This window comes from Oncorhynchus mykiss, chromosome 11 (genome assembly GCF_057628025.1).
Source record: "Oncorhynchus mykiss isolate SJ-2025 chromosome 11, ASM5762802v1, whole genome shotgun sequence".
Taxonomy (NCBI): domain Eukaryota; kingdom Metazoa; phylum Chordata; class Actinopteri; order Salmoniformes; family Salmonidae; genus Oncorhynchus; species Oncorhynchus mykiss.
In genome coordinates, this window is record NC_143032.1 from 69,034,165 (window position 1) to 69,050,718 (window position 16,554).

Genomic DNA, 16,554 nt, shown 5'->3' on the forward strand with positions numbered 1-16,554 from the left:
GAACGACTTTTCACCAGCGATCAAGACGACACACTGAGCATAAATATATATATTGATTGCAATTGTTCCCGAATGAGTGAGCGTTCATGTGTAAGGGATTAGCATTTTAATTGTTATAATTAACTCTGTAGGGAGTCGACCCCCCATTGCCCCTTTGTCTAACAAGCCGCCATGCCGGTTCAGCCCACTAGGGCACATTCTATCATTTCTATCTATCATTGGGAAATTATAACTTTGTAATCTGAATACTTTCCTTGGTGCCCCAACTTCCTAGTTATTTACAGTTACATGATTATTCAGTTTAATCGAGTAACTAATTACAGAGAATCTTTGATAAAAACGAAGTCTGCAGTTTAATGATAGTAAAGACACGACAACAGGTTAATGAGAAGGGTATGCTTGAAAGTATGCAAATAACTCTGCAATGTTGAGTTGGGAGAGTCTCAGTCTTAAATAATTTTCCACACAGTCTGTGCCTGTATTTAGTTTTCATGCTAGTGAGGGCCGAGAATCCACTCTCACATAGGTACGTGGTTGCAAAGGGTCTTAACAGCGCGATTTGCCAAGGCAGGATACTCTGAGCACAATCCAGAAATCTGGCAGTGGCTTCTGATTAAATTACATTTCCACAGAACCGCTTGTTGCAATTTCGATGAGGCTCTCTTGTTCAGATATCGGTAAGTGGACTGGAGGCAGGGCGTGAAAGGGATAACGAGTCCAGTTGTGCACCCAACTCACTCAGGTGCTTCGCTATATCACATTATTCGTAAGCTTGAGTTCATTTACACACAAAAAAACATACAATGATGGAAAGACTGTGTGTTGTCCATGTTAATGCAGACAGAGAAAAGCGCCAACTTCTTAATCATAACCTCAATTTTTGTCCCGCACATTGAATATACAGTGCCTTGCGAAAGTATTCGGCCCCCTTGAACTTTGCGACCTTTTGCCACATTTCAGGCTTCAAACATAAAGATATAAAACTGTATTTTTTGTGAAGAATCAACAACAAGTGGGACACAATCATGAAGTGGAACGACATTTATTGGATATTTCAAACTTTTTTAACAAATCAAAAACTGAAAAATTGGGCGTGCAAAATTATTCAGCCCCCTTAAGTTAATACTTTGTAGCGCCACCTTTTGCTGCGATTACAGCTGTAAGTCGCTTGGGGTATCTCTCTATCAGTTTTGCACATCGAGAGACTGAAATGTTTTCCCATTCCTCCTTGCAAAACAGCTCGAGCTCAGTGAGGTTGGATGGAGAGCATTTGTGAACAGCAGTTTTCAGTTCTTTCCACAGATTCTCGATTGGATTCAGGTCTGGACTTTGACTTGGCCATTCTAACACCTGGATATGTTTATTTTTGAACCATTCCATTGTAGATTTTGCTTTATGTTTTGGATCATTGTCTTGTTGGAAGACAAATCTCCATCCCAGTCTCAGGTCTTTTGCAGACTCCATCGGGTTTTCTTCCAGAATGGTCCTGTATTTGGCTCCATCCATCTTCCCATCAATTTTAACCATCTTCCCTGTCCCTGCTGAAGAAAAGCAGGCCCAAACCATGATGCTGCCACCACCATGTTTGACAGTGGGGATGGTGTGTTCAGGGTGATGCGCTGTGTTGCTTTTACGCCAAACTTAACGTTTTGCATTGTTGCCAAAAAGTTCAATTTTGGTTTCATCTGACCAGAGCACCTTCTTCCACATGTTTGGTGTGTCTCCCAGGTGGCTTGTGGCAAACTTTAAACGACACTTTTTATGGATATCTTTAAGAAATGGCTTTCTTCTTGCCACTCTTCCATAAAGGCCAGATTTGTGCAATATACGACTGATTGTTGTCCTATGGACAGAGTCTCCCACCTCAGCTGTAGATCTCTGCAGTTCATCCAGAGTGATCATGGGCCTCTTGGCTGCATCTCTGATCAGTCTTCTCCTTGTATGAGCTGAAAGTTTAGAGGGACGGCCAGTTCTTGGTAGATTTGCAGTGGTCTGATACTCCTTCCATTTCAATATTATCGCTTGCACAGTGCTCCTTGGGATGTTTAAAGCTTGGGAAATATTTTTGTATCCAAATCCGGCTTTAAACTTCTTCACAACAGTATCTCGGACCTGCCTGGTGTGTTCCTTGTTCTTCATGATGCTCTCTGCGCTTTTAACGGACCTCTGAGACTATCACAGTGCAGGTGCATTTATACGGAGACTTGATTACACACAGGTGGATTGTAATTTATCATCATTAGTCATTTAGATCAACATTGGATCATTCAGAGATCCTCACTGAACTTTGGAGAGAGTTTGCTGCACTGAAAGTAAAGGGGCTGAATAATTTTTCAGTTTTTGATTTGTTAAAAAAGTTTGAAATATCCAATAAATGTCGTTCCACTTCATGATTGTGTCCCACTTGTTGTTGATTCTTCACAAAAAAATACAGTTTTATATCTTTATGTTTGAAGCCTGAAATGTGGCAAAAGGTCGCAAAGTTCAAGGGGGGCGAATACTTTCGCAAGGCACTGTAGTTGCGGAGACTCTCTCAATTAAAAAAAACGTGTCAATACTTTGCCCCTTGATAACCAGTGCACTTCTGTATGTTGTAAAAGCATTACATGGTCGCTGCCCATATCATTGCAGAGTGCAGAAAATACATGAGAGTTCAGGGGCCTTGTTTTAACAAAGTTAACCATTTTCACTGCTACGTTTGGCTACATACGGACCGTTAGTGGAATTCCAGCGAGAGAGTAACGGTTAATGTGATTGGATATAATTATTTGACGTTGATGTTATTTCGCTGAACACTAGATGGTTTCATTTTATTTCTGGCAGTGAAACAAGGCTAGTCAGGCGAAGAAAACGTCACCCAAATGTATAGCCCCATGAAGGCCTGATTCATGCAGTCTCCTCTGAACAGTTGATGTTGAGATGTGTCTGTTACTTGAACTCTGTGAAGCATTTATTTGGGTTGCAATCTGAGGTGCAGTTAACTCTAATGAACTTATTCTCTGCAGCAGATGTAACTCTGGGTCTTCCTTTCCTGTGACGGTCCTCATGAGAGCCAGTATCATCATAGCGCTTGACGGTTTTTGCGACTGCACTTGAAGAAACTTTCAAAGTTCTTGAAATTGTCTGGATTGACTGACCTTCATGTCTTAAAGTAATGACGGACTGTCGTTTCTCTTTGCTTATTTTACCTGTTCTTGTTCCATGATATTGATTTGGTATTTTACCAAATAGAGCTGTCTTCAGTATACCACTCCTACCTTGTCATAACACAACTGATTGGTTTAAACGCAAGACGGTAAGAAATTCCACAAATTAACTTTTAACAAGGCACACCTGTTAATTGAAATTACATTCCAGGTGACTTCCTCATGAAGATGGTTGAGGGAATACCAAGAGTGTGCAAAGCTGTAATCAAGGAAAAAGGGTGACTACTTTGAAGAATCTCAAATATAAAATCTTTATAATATAACACGTTTTTGGTTACTACATGATTCTATATGTGTTATTTCATAGTTTTGATGTTGTTACTATTATTCTATAATGTTGAAAATGGTAAAAATAATGAAAAACCCTTGAATGAGTAGATGTGTCCAAACTTGACTGGTACTGTATATTATATAATTCATGGATTATGTTTTAAATACTCACATAAGTGTGGTAAACGTGTACATTTCCCTGTTCAAAAATATATTTTTCAAAACAAGATGTTCAGTTACTCTCTGCCCCTCAGTGAATGCCAGCTCTGCATCTGTGGGCGCATAGGTCAAGAGAACATTGCCTTGATTGTTTTACCAGCTATTTGCCATGAGGGGGAACGGCTCCAATGAAATCGCAGGATTTTATAGCATAAATTATAACAACACAAAGTAAATGGACCTTCCTGGGGTGCTCAAATGTGCATCTGTTCAGTACGAACTTCCGGGTCTGCTCTAGTCTCCTCCCAATGAGTCTCCCGCACCAGACAGCTTAATTCCCCAAGCGAGACTAGATCCCTTCTATAAGGTACAGATGGCACTAAAGAAAAAAACAACTTTGTAAATACCTTGCAAATAAATAATAATGTGACCTCATAATAAACTAGCTAGAACCTTCTCATCACGGATCTGGTAGGACAATAAGCATGGCCAATTTTACTGTTTCGACCTGATGTTGTTTATAAGGTATTACTGTAGGTGACATGTGTGGACTAAAACAGCATAAAATCAGGTCTATCACAAAGCATAATCAAATTAATTAGCCAGCTACAGAAACTTTGAATCAAATCAAATTGTTTTGGACACAAACATCTATTTAGCCGGTGTTATTGTGGGTGTAGCAAAATGCTTATGTTCCTAGCTCAAACAGTGCAGTAATATCTAACAATACATGTACATCTAAAGTAAAATAATGGAATTAACAAATATTAGGATGAGCAATAGTCCGGAATATAAATATACAGTTGAAGTCGGAAGATTACATACACTTTAGCCAAATACATTTAAACTCAGTTTTTCACAATTCCTGACATTTAATCCTAGTAAAAATTCCCTGTCTTAGGTCAGTTAGGATGACCACTTTATTTTAACAATGTAAAATGTCAGAATAATAGTAGAGAATGATTTATTTCAGCTTTTATTTCTTTCATCACATTCCAAGTGGGTCAGAAGTTTACATGCTACCAAATACTAATTGAGTGTATTGCCTTTAATTGTTGAACTTGGGTCAAACGTTTTGGGCAGCCTTCCAGAAGCTTCCCATAATAAGTTGGGTCAATTTTGGCCCATTCCTCCTGACAGAGCTGGTGTAACCGAGTCAGGTTTGTAGGCCTCCTTGCTGGCACCTTTTCAGTTCTGCCCAAAAATGTTCTATAGGACTGAGGTCAGGGCTTTGTGATGGCCACTCCAATACCCTGACTTTGTTGTCCTTAAGCCATTTTGCCACAACTTTGGAAGTATGCTTGGAGTCATAGTCCATTTGGAAGACTCATTTGCAACTAAGCATTAACTTCCTGACTGTCTTGAGATGTTGTAAAATATATCCACATAATTTTCCTACCTCATGATGCCATCCATTTTGTGAAGTGCACCAGTCCCTCCTGCAGCAAAGCACCCACACAACATGATGCTGCCAACCCCGTGCTTCACGGTTGGGATGGTGTTCTTCGGATTGCAAGCCTCCCCCTTTTTCCTCCAAACATAGTGATGGTCATTACGGCCAAACAGTTCTATTTTTGTTTCATCAGACCAAAAAGTATGATCTTTGTCCCCATGTGCAGTTGTAAACCGTAGTCTGGCTTTTTTATGGTGGTTTTGAAGCAGTGGCTTCTTCCTTGCTGAGCGGCCTTTCAGGTTATGTCGATATAGGACTTGTTTAACTGTGGATATAGATACTTTTGTACCTGTTTCCTCCAGCATCTTCACAAGGTCCTTTGCTGTTGTTCTTTGATTGATTTGCACTTTTTGCACCAAAGTACATTAATCTCTAAGAGACAGAACGTGTCTTCTTCCTTAGCGGTGTGACGGCTGCGTGATCCCATGGTGTTTATACTTGCATACTATTGTTTGTACAGATGAACATGGTAACTTCAGGCATTTGGAAATTGCTCCTAAGGATGAAACAGACTTTTGGAGGCCTCCAATTGTTTTTCTGCGGACTTGGCTGATATCTTATGATTTTCCCATGATGTCAAGCAAAGAGGCACTGTTTGAAGGTAGGCCTTGAAATATGTCCACAGGTACACCTCCAATTGACTTAAATGATGTCAATTAGCCTATCAGAAGCTTCTAAAGCCATGACATCATTTCCTGGAATTTTCCAAGCTGTTTAAAGGCACGGTCAACTTAGTGTACGTAAACTTCTGACCCACTGGAATTGTGATAAAGTGATAATTGAAATAATCAGTCTGTAAACAATTGTTGGAAAAATTACTTGTGTCATTCTCAAAGTAGATGTCCTACCTGATTTGCCAAAACTATAGTTTGTTAGCAAGAAATTTGTGGAGTGGTTAAAAAAATGACAATGTGTATGTAAACTTCCGACTTCAACTGTATATGCAAATAATGGGATTCAGAAATAGTTTGGTCAATTTTTTGGTCAAATTAATGAGTTTGCTAGCTACCATTGATAAGCTACAGCTAGCTGGTAGCTTGCTAGTTAGCTCCCATGCCAATTTCAAGTCTTTCTAAACTAATATCTGACCAACTAAGAAATATGTTATTTCAGACTGAAAATGTACTGGCTAGCGCATCACGCTTTGTGACGTTATGTGAGAACTATTCTGGTACACTCATTCTTTCGTAAACTGGCTGCTCATTCAAAATTGTATAATTTAATCTGTTCAAAACAGTGGCAGCATGTGCAGCAGTGGTCATTCGGGTTTTGACATGCAAAAGTGAAATAGGGGTATTTATGCTGTTGTCCAAATGTACAGATCGCTTTATATATCTTCGCAAAGAAACTACTGGTAGTTCGAAAAATTGGCATATTTATGTCATGCTGCTTTTTGAAAACTCCAACAACCTTGCACCCTGGGTATTTAGCCAATAAGTGGCTGCCGCTGATACACACCACTCCTGCCCTTGACCTGTCCTTCAGTGCATCTCTCTCTCTCTCGCTCACACACACACACACACCCCTTACCTACCTCACCCCAACAGCTAACGTAGAGCAGGCTGCCATCTCATATCATGTCATAAAATATACTATAAATAATGAACATAAATGGAAAATAACAAAATATATAAGGAAATGAGATTCCACAAAAATAAATCTGAGCCAGTCATAATTTCATGGTTAAGTAATACAAGATGAATGAGAGTGGATAATTTCAGAGAATCTAATTAACGCTGAGGTAACTGCACGCTGTTTCTGTGCTGCCAGCCAGGTTGCATGGTGTTTACACTACCATCTTTATTTACATATGAAACCAATAGTTATAGGAAGGGTTAGGCTTAGCATTCACATTTACATATAAGCTATTGATGTAGCAGCACACTAAATCCTTCATATGAAACCAATAGGCGCCGAAAATGTGTAAACTTCAGAAATGTTTACACTTTAAAAAAAAAAGCATTTTAGATGGGACTGTCGTGATAACCCATGACTCAACTGTAGCACAACCAATACATTCTCTAACATATTTCAACAGTCATTTGTATAGTTAGTGTAGGCTTTTCTGTAATCTTGACACACTATTGAACATTGGCAGAATATACTGCTGCATTGCACTTTGAGAATGTGATGCTGAGAGAGAGAGAGAGCGAGAGAGAAACGAACAAAGAATGATACAGAGAGAGAGAGGAGGGAGAGGGAGAGAGAGACAGAGAGAAAGAGCGAGACACACATTCCAGTTCAGCAGAAAGCCTGCCTGATTCCCATTCATGTAAGGCATAATAAAATCATCTTTTGATTTGCAAGCGGTAAATTATCTTTGCTGTCAAAGCCGCAGCAAATCAAATCAAAAAATATTTTTCACGTGCCGAATACACAACAGTTGTAGACCTTACCGTGAAAGTAACAAGAAAATTACATAACAATAACGAGGCAATATAAAGGGTGTACCGGTACTGAGTCAATGTGAGGGGGTACAGGTAAGTCGAGGTAATTTGTAAAGTGACTATGCATAGATAATAAACAGCGAGTAGCAGTAGTGTAAAAAAAAGGAGGGGAGGAGGAGGCAATGTAATAGTCCGGGTGGACATTCGATTAATTGTTCAGCAGTCTTATGGCTTGGGGGTAGCAGAGAGGGTTGCAATGGAGTCTATAACAATTTTTTGGTCTTTCCTCTGACAGTATATAGGTCCTGGATGTCAGGAAGCTTGGCTCCAGTGATGTTCTGGGCCGTAGGCACTACTCTCTGTAGCGGTCAGGATGCCCTCGATGGTGCAGCTGTAGAACCTTTTGAGGATCTGGGGATGCCAGCTTGCGGCTAGGTTTCCTTTGTAGTCCGTTATATTCTTCAAGCCCTACCACATCCAACAAGCGTCAGAGCCAGTGTAGTAGGTTTCAATCTTAGGCCTGTATTGACGCTTTGTCTGTTTGATGGGTCGTCTGCGGGTATAGCGGGATTTCTTATAAACGTCCGGATTAGTGTCCCGCGCCTTGAAAGCGGCAGCTCTAGCCTTTAGCTTGGTGCGGATGTTGCCTGTAATCCATGGCTTTTGGTTGGGAAGTGTACGTCTGGTCGCTGTGGGGACAACGTCATCGATGCACTTATTGATGAAGCCGGTGATATACTCCTCAATGCCAATTGGATGACTCCCGGAACATATTCCAGACTGTGCTAGCAAAACAGTCCTGTAGCGTAGCATCCTCACCTAGATCTGACCACTTCTGTTTGAGTCATTGGTACTTCCTGCTTTAATTTTTGCTTTTAAGCAGGAATCAGGAGGATAGAATTATGGTCAGATTTGCCAAATGGAGGGCGAGGAAGAACTTTATATGCATCTCTGAGTAAAGGTGGTGGTAAATAGACGGCTACGAATAATATAGATGAGAACTCTCTTGGTAGGTTGTGTGGTCTACAGCTTATCATGAGGTATTCTACCTCAGGCGAGCAATACCTCGAGATTTCTTTGATATTAGACATCGTGCATCAACAGTTATTTACAAATAGACACACACCCCCGCCCCTCGTCTTACCAGATGTAGCTGCTCTGTCCTGCCGATGCTCAGAGAAGCCAGCCAGCTCTATATTATCCATGTTGTCGTTCAGCCACGTCTCGGTGAAACAAAGATATTTCCGTTTTCATTGTCCTGTTGGTAGGATAGTCTTAATCGTAGATCATCCAGTTTGTTTTCCAATGATTGCACTTTGGCCAATAATACGGATGGAAGTTATGGTTTACCTACCCGTCAGCAAATTCTTACAAGGCCCTCCTCCCCCTATTCCTCAGTCTTTTCTTTTGTTCACGCTGATGGGGATTTGGGTCTTGTCTTGACAAAGCAGTATATCCTTTGCATCGGACTCATTAAAGAACAAATCTTTGTCCAGTTCTAGGTGAGTAATCGCTGTTCTGATGTCCAGCAGCTCTTTTCAGTCATAAGAGACAGTAGCAGCAACATTATGTACAAAATAAGTTACAAACAATGCAAAAAAACAAATTAGGCACAGTTGGTCAGGAGCCCGTAAAATGGTAGCCATCCCCTCCGGTGCCATTACTGATACATATCCTTGGTAGTTTGTTTTTGTGCTTTAAAAGAAGAGATGTGTGATATGCTACTGATGTTTCTTTTCTCCAGCTGCATCAAAGACACCACAGCATGTTCTACTGTCCACTGAACCAGACTCTAGGTTGCCATCGATTTCCAGCAGTTGTGTGTGTGTACTCACGTGTGCGTTCGCGCACATGGAGACTCTGTACGTCTGTTCCGGCCCTGCCTGCATAGCTGATATGATCCCGGGTCTATTGCTGTAGGGCAGGGAACGCTATTCTGGCTACGTCCCAAATGGCACACTGTCCCCTATATAGCACACTACTTTTGACCAGGGCCTATAAGGGCTCGGTCAAAGGTAGTGCATAATGTAGGAAATAGGGTGCCATTTGGGACTCCCACCACTCACTACTCTGGCTGATCTCCCTCCAGGCACATAGGGGAAGTAGGATAGCCAAGTGCAAGGGTAACCAACAAAAAATTTGTCCTAATATAGACTGGGACAATGCAGTCTATTGCTGTCAGCTGAGGCCATGCAGGGAGGCAGGAAGGGAGGGGAGCACTGAGTGGTCCAGACATTTAATCACTGCTGCTCTCTCTCACACACAAAAAACAAACAAAACTTTGACCTTCACATTATACATCTGTGTGTGTGTGTGGGCGTTATAATACAACAGCCAGTACCAACTAGTAATGAAAACAAAGGACATGAACTGTACTTTGGTTCACCTGAATATGCTTAAAGACCTCGATGAGATGAATTGCAGTGAAATTATGAGAACAAAGTAAATTATGGTCATAGAATTCAGACAGTTGCCCTATTCTATTTAAATTATATTCTAATTTCCATGCTTGGTTACAAAGAAGAACTATGACAATGAATTCTAACGTTGACATTTATCATCTTATGCACTTTAATTTGAAACGGGTACCCAGTAGCAGCCTTGCTCAAACCGTTCGTCTACTGCTCATTGTTTAACGAAGGGATTAAAGAATGAATGGCAGGTTTCATTTCTATCTCCATCCAAGCTATTCTGAGTGTAAAGCAATTATAAACACAGCTAGCGTCGTCTTGTCTTCACACCATGGCTGGCCCAGCAGACAGAATGACTTTAAGGAGATTGTGATTGGCAGCATTGCTCTGTGACATCTGAGCATGAAAGCTGCTATAGTGTACAGAGTACTGACTGACTGCAAAGTTGAATTAATTAGACATAAAATACTGTATGAGTCTTAATGAAAATGGCTTATGACTGTTTTAGAAAGTTACATCTAACACACTCATTGGAAATTACACTGACTAAGATAGAGCAGCGGCAGCAGTTCCCAAATGGACTACTTATAATTCATGTGTAATTAATAACTGTGGAAATAAGATTAGCCCAAATAAACACACCTTACCTCTTGTCATCATAAAAACATTATTACAGTGCCTTGCGAAAGTATTTGGCCCCCTTGAACTTTGCGACCTTTTGCCACATTTCAGGCTTCAAACATAAAGATATAAAACTGTATTTTTTTGTGAAGAATCAACAACAAGTGGGACACAATCATGAAGTGGAACGACATTTATTGGATATTTCAAACTTTTTTAACAAATCAAAAACTGAAAAATTGGGCGTGCAAAATTATTCAGCCCCTTTACTTTCAGTGCAGCAAACTCTCTCCAGAAGTTCAGTGAGGATCTCTGAATGATCCAATGTTGACCTAAATGACTAATGATGATAAATACAATCCACCTGTGTGTAATCAAGTCTCCGTATAAATGCACCTGCACTGTGATAGTCTCAGAGGTCCGTTAAAAGCGCAGAGAGCATCATGAAGAACAAGGAACACACCAGGCAGGTCCGAGATACTGTTGTGAAGAAGTTTAAAGCCGGATTTGGATACAAAAATATTTCCCAAGCTTTAAACATCCCAAGGAGCACTGTGCAAGCGATAATATTGAAATGGAAGGAGTATCAGACCACTGCAAATCTACCAAGACCTGGCCGTCCCTCTAAACTTTCAGCTCATACAAGGAGAAGACTGATCAGAGATGCAGCCAAGAGGCCCATGATCACTCTGGATGAACTGCAGAGATCTACAGCTGAGGTGGGAGGCTCTGTCCATAGGACAACAATCAGTCGTATATTGCACAAATCTGGCCTTTATGGAAGAGTGGCAAAAAGAAAGCCATTTATTAAATATATCCATAAAAAGTGTTGGTTAAAGTTTGCCACAAGCCACCTGGGAGACACACCAAACATGTGGAAGAAGGTGCTCTGGTCAGATGAAACCAAAATTGAACTTTTTGGCAACAATGCAAAACGTTATGTTTGGCGTAAAAGCAACACACCATCCCCACTGTTAAACATGGTGGTGGCAGCATCATGGTTTGGGCCTGCTTTTCTTCAGCAGGGACAGGGAAGATGGTTAAAATTGATGGGAAGATGGATGGAGCCAAATACAGGACCATTCTGGAAGAAAACCTGATGGAGTCTGCAAAAGACCTGAGACTAGAACGGAGATTTGTCTTCCAACAAGAAAATTATCCAAAACATAAAGCAAAATCTACAATGGAATGGTTCAAAAATAAACATATCCAGGTGTTAGAATGGCCAAGTCAAAGTCCAGACCTGAATCCAATCGAGAATCTGTGGAAAGAACTGAAAACTGCTGTTCACAAATGCTCTCCATCCAACCTCACTGAGCTCGAGCTGTTTTGCAAGGAGGAATGAGAAAAAATGTCAGTCTCTCGATGTGCAAAACTGATAGAGACATACCCCAAGCGACTTACAGCTGTAATCGCAGCAAAAGGTGGCGATACAAAGTATTAATTTAAGGGGGCTGAATTGTTAGTTTTTGATTTGTTAAAAAAGTTTGAAATATCCAATAAATGTCGTTCCACTTCATGATTGTGTCCCACTTGTTGTTGATTCTTCACAAAAAAAATACAGTTTTATATCTTTATGTTTGAAGCCTGAAATGTGGCAAAAGGTTGCAAAGTTCAAGGGGGCCGAATACTTTCGCAAGGCACTGTATATGGAGAAAGCCTTGGCTGGTGATTACCAAACATACTGCACTGTGAGCTGAATAATTACATTGATGACTGTTGAGCTGAGAGGTTTTACAGAAATCCCGGTTGGAGCATTCCCAGATTTGCTGTTTATTCCCTGCCGATTCCAGGAATCTTCCAACCTGGATTTCTGAATTGGAAAGTTACTAGAATGTTGCAAGCCAAGCTGAGTGAAAATATAACGTCAAGGAAGGTGTAGAACACAGATCATTTTGATGGATCCTTGATCCATCAACATTGTTGTAGTTTCTCTTCGTGGGATAGGTTAAGAAACACACTGGCATAGTATATACAGTTCCTCAAACAGTGCACCCTAATATTTACTCAACGTCTGATGTTTCTGTTCGCAAAAATAAAGAGTGCACAAAACAGTATGAACATGATCAAATAAATCCCCCATGGATTATTCAAATTGCCATGTTACAGAAATGGGAAATGCTGTTTCCATGTGAAAGCGGCAGAATGCAGTCTTTGTTTCAGAATCATAATAGGTAAGGACAGAACGCATCGTCTTTCTCTCACACGATTGAAATGGTTCATTATCCTAAAATGTACCTCTGAGGTAGAACCTATTATTCTCTCCGACTCCATTGGTACTGTGAGGTGGTGTATTTGTGAATCCCAACCTGGAGTAAGGGCTGCTGCTACACCATCATGGCCCTGCCATTCAAATGCAACACTCCAAGAAGCAGCTCAATGCACATTCAGAAGAGGAAAACTGAAAGCATATCGGAAAAGAAAAAATCACATGTATTTTCTTTTTGTTTCACCTTTTAAACGGAGTAACTATAAGCTGACGTCTTCCTGGCCAAGGAGAAGCATGACACTTTCCTTTCATTTCTATTTCTCTCTCTCGCAGAACACTTGAGATCAAAGAGATTACCTTTCCTATTTCATTTAAAATGGAGAAACCTGGAGAAATAGTACCCACAAGTCATTGTATTTGATCTGATCTGTGAATGTTCTAATTTGCTCTACTTTCCTTTCCAACGAACCTTCAAGGGTATCATCCATCCATCCATCCACTGCTTCAGTGCACTTTACCTAATGCTCTCTCTGTTCTCATGTATAATTCTAACTGTGGTCAGTCTCAGTGCTGACACCCCAGCCAGCAGTTTCCACGGCTCCCACAGTGTTCCTTTCAGCCACAGTGACCGCTTGTGCGTGAGAAGTGAAAGCAACCCGGCCAACACCCACCTACAGACATCAAATCCAACCCTTACTGGGTTACAGATCTGAGAAGTCAGTGTCCACAGCCTTCTAGAGAAGTCCATCTCTCAGTCGCCCTCTCTGTCCTTAGCCAACCTGGTCTCGTAATGTAGGCTATATGCTTTAGCCAACTCTTCTTATCTTTGTCATGCCATACATGCTTGGCAGCAAAATGAATGAACACAGAGAGAAAGAAGTTGGCTTAAGCACAGACAAACTGGACCACCAGGCAGGTAGCCTAGTGGCTAAGTGCATTGGGCCAGTAACTGAAAGGTCGCTGGTTTGAATCCTTGAGCCAACTAGGTGAAAAATATGTCAATGTGCCCTTGAGCAAGGCACTTAACTATAATTGCACATGTAAATGTGCGGAGCATGAGAATGAAGATCAAACTGATGTTTGACGCAGCCTCTCAGAGAAAACCGTTGGTACATGAGGTTCTGTTGACTTCTAGCAAACGTATAAGAAGACTAAGTGTCACATCAAAACAGCAGGCTGTAGGAAACTGGGACGTTTAAGTGTGACATGAAAATAGCATAGACAAGAGCACTAAGCAAAGACACTTGAAATGTCACTCTCAGTCATTTCAACCATTCTCTCTCTCTCTCTCTCTCTCACACACACACACACACACACACACACACACACACACACTTCTTGTTCAAGTCAAGGCAGTTCACTTAACCTGTGCCATTTACAATCAGCAGCCTGTGTTTGGTGGGCCTCCGCTCCTCGCCTGCCCGCAATCCCATGTAAGGAAGGAAGAACTCACAGGTCCAATCATATGGAAACAAACAGTCTTCAACTGACAAACAACACATGAAGCCATTGGCACTGCATTGATGTTTAGCATAATTTTGGGGGTGAGACCTACACATCAAACCAAAGCCTTTTTAGCCAAAACAAGTGATTAACAGAGGCAGAAACTGGGTACAACTAACCCTGAAAGCAATGTATGTCCTTTCTTCTCTTAACAGCCTCTAGAGATAATTAAGTACAAATAGGACAACAGAAGAATGAATTCAATGATATCCATGTAAGTTCATGAAAAACAGACGGATGCTCCCAGAGGTGCTAAAAAAACACAAAAATAAGTCTTTGATGATGGTAATAAACTTTATATTTTACAAACTGAGACAAACATTTGTCAAATAATACATTATAACTTCCCTTCCTCATTCTTTTAATGAATTTAGCTAATATATTTATGAATTGCAGTCAAGTTGGTTTATAGCAAAGTAGTCTGAGATGTGTCTAACTGCGTCAACATGAAGCAGTGCCCCTGGAGATGCCCACCTGTGTAGACGTCAGCCCTGGGCACGTGCCTGATCCCCCTCACCTGTCTAACTCTCTGTCTTTCTCTCTGTCCCTGTCTCTCTCTGTCCTTGACTCTCTGTCCCGGTCTCTCAATTCAATTAAATTTGCTTTATTGGCATGACGTAACAATGTACATATTGCCAAAGCTTATTTTGGATATTTACAATATAAAAATGAGAATCAAAATTGTCAACGGGACAACAGTAACAACAATAACCAAGTGTCAAAATAACCATACATTCAACAATAACAATAAGCATACAATGGAGTACATGTGCATGTTGATTGGTCTGTCAGACACTGTCCCTCAACTTATGGCAGGCAGCAATGTAGTGCGCTGCCAACCCACAGCTCTCTGCGTCCTCCCCCAACAGGACGGGTAGCCTACTCTCATCAGAGAGGTCTTTGAAACCTTGAATAGGGGTTTCAAATTTGGGGAAATTGTTTTATATTTTTTACATTTTGTCAGGAAATGCAGCTCCTTCTCAGGTTCTGCTGTTGCGCAGTGGTTGCACAGCCTTTCCTCTACAGGGAGCCAGGTTTTCCTGTGTCTACCCTTCTCATTGGCAAGGCTGTGCTCACTGAGCCTGTACTTTGTGAAGGTTTTTCTAAGGTTTTGATCAGTAACCATGGTCAAATATTTAGCCACAGTGTACTATCGATTTAGGACCAGATAGCACTGCATTTTGCTTTGTGTTTGTGTTTCCCAATAAGCAATATAGTTTTGTTTTGACTGTGTTGTAATTTGGTTTATCCTGATTGATTGGATGTTCTGGTCCTGAGGCTTCAGTGTGTTAGTAGAACAGGTTTGTGAACTCAGCCCCAGGACCAGCTGGATGAGGGGACTCTTTTCTTTGCTCAACTCTTGGCATTGCAGGGCTTGGTAGTGATATGAGAGGGGGTCACTGTATTTGAGATGTTTCCAAAACTTAATTGCTCTCTTTTTTGTTTTTATTATTAGTGGATATTGGCCTAATTCTGTCCTGCATGCATTGTTTGTAGTTATCCTCTGGACATGTAGGATACTCTTACAGAACTCTGCATGCAGGGTTTCAATGGGGTGTTTGTCCTATTTGATGAAATCTTGTTTTGCAAGTGGATCCCACACCTCCCTGCCATAAAGTGCAATTGGTTCAAAGACATATTCAATATTATTGAATATATTCAAAGGTATTTCAAATTGAATTAGCTTTTTAATGGCGTAGAATGCCCTGCATTCTCTCTCAGTTCATTCACTGCCTCATTAAGGTGTCCAGTTGAGCTTATTTTTAAACCTAAGTAATTGTAGTGTGTGCGGTACTCTATATATTTTGTACCAATTGAGAACTTTGGTCTAATTCCCTGAGATCTGGATCTTCTCTGGAAAATCATTATTTTAGTCTTTTTGGGGTTTACTCCTTGGGCCCAGGTCTGGCGGTACTGCTCTAGCAGGTCCAGGCTCTGCTGTAGGCCATGTGCTGTGGGTGACAGCAGGCATAGGTCATCTGTGAAGAGTAGGCATTTAACTTCAGAATTGTGGAGACTAACACCAGGGACTGAGGATTTTTCTAGAATAGTGGCCAATTCGTTGATGTAAATATTGAAGAGTGCAGGGCTCAGATTGCAACCTTGACGAAGGCCCCGCCCCTGGTTAAAGAATTCTGTTATTTTCTTGCAAATTTTAATGCTGCACGTATTGCCAGTATACATTGATTTAATTATGTCATATAAAACATATGACATAATTAAATCAATGTATACTGGCAATACGTGCAGCATTAAAATTGGCAAGAAAAGAACAGAACCCCCTACACCACTTTCAATAACTTTGTAGAACAGTCCTGTATGCCAAATAAAATCA

At 40.8% G+C, this 16,554-nt stretch overlaps 1 protein-coding gene across 2 annotated transcripts in view; it reads right to left on the bottom strand.

Annotated features, from left to right (window-relative positions):
- LOC110535096 (zinc finger matrin-type protein 4) overlaps positions 1-16,554 on the bottom strand; it is a 206,560-nt gene that overhangs the window by 80,364 nt on the left and 109,642 nt on the right. The window contains exon 1 of one of the 2 annotated variants that reach the window (XM_090191042.1): positions 8,620-9,594. The exons of the other annotated variant lie outside the window; for it this stretch is intronic. The gene's annotated coding sequence lies outside the window, so the exon portion shown is untranslated. Of the gene's footprint in view, positions 1-8,619; positions 9,595-16,554 lie in introns of those variants that run through there. 2 annotated transcript variants of the gene reach the window in all.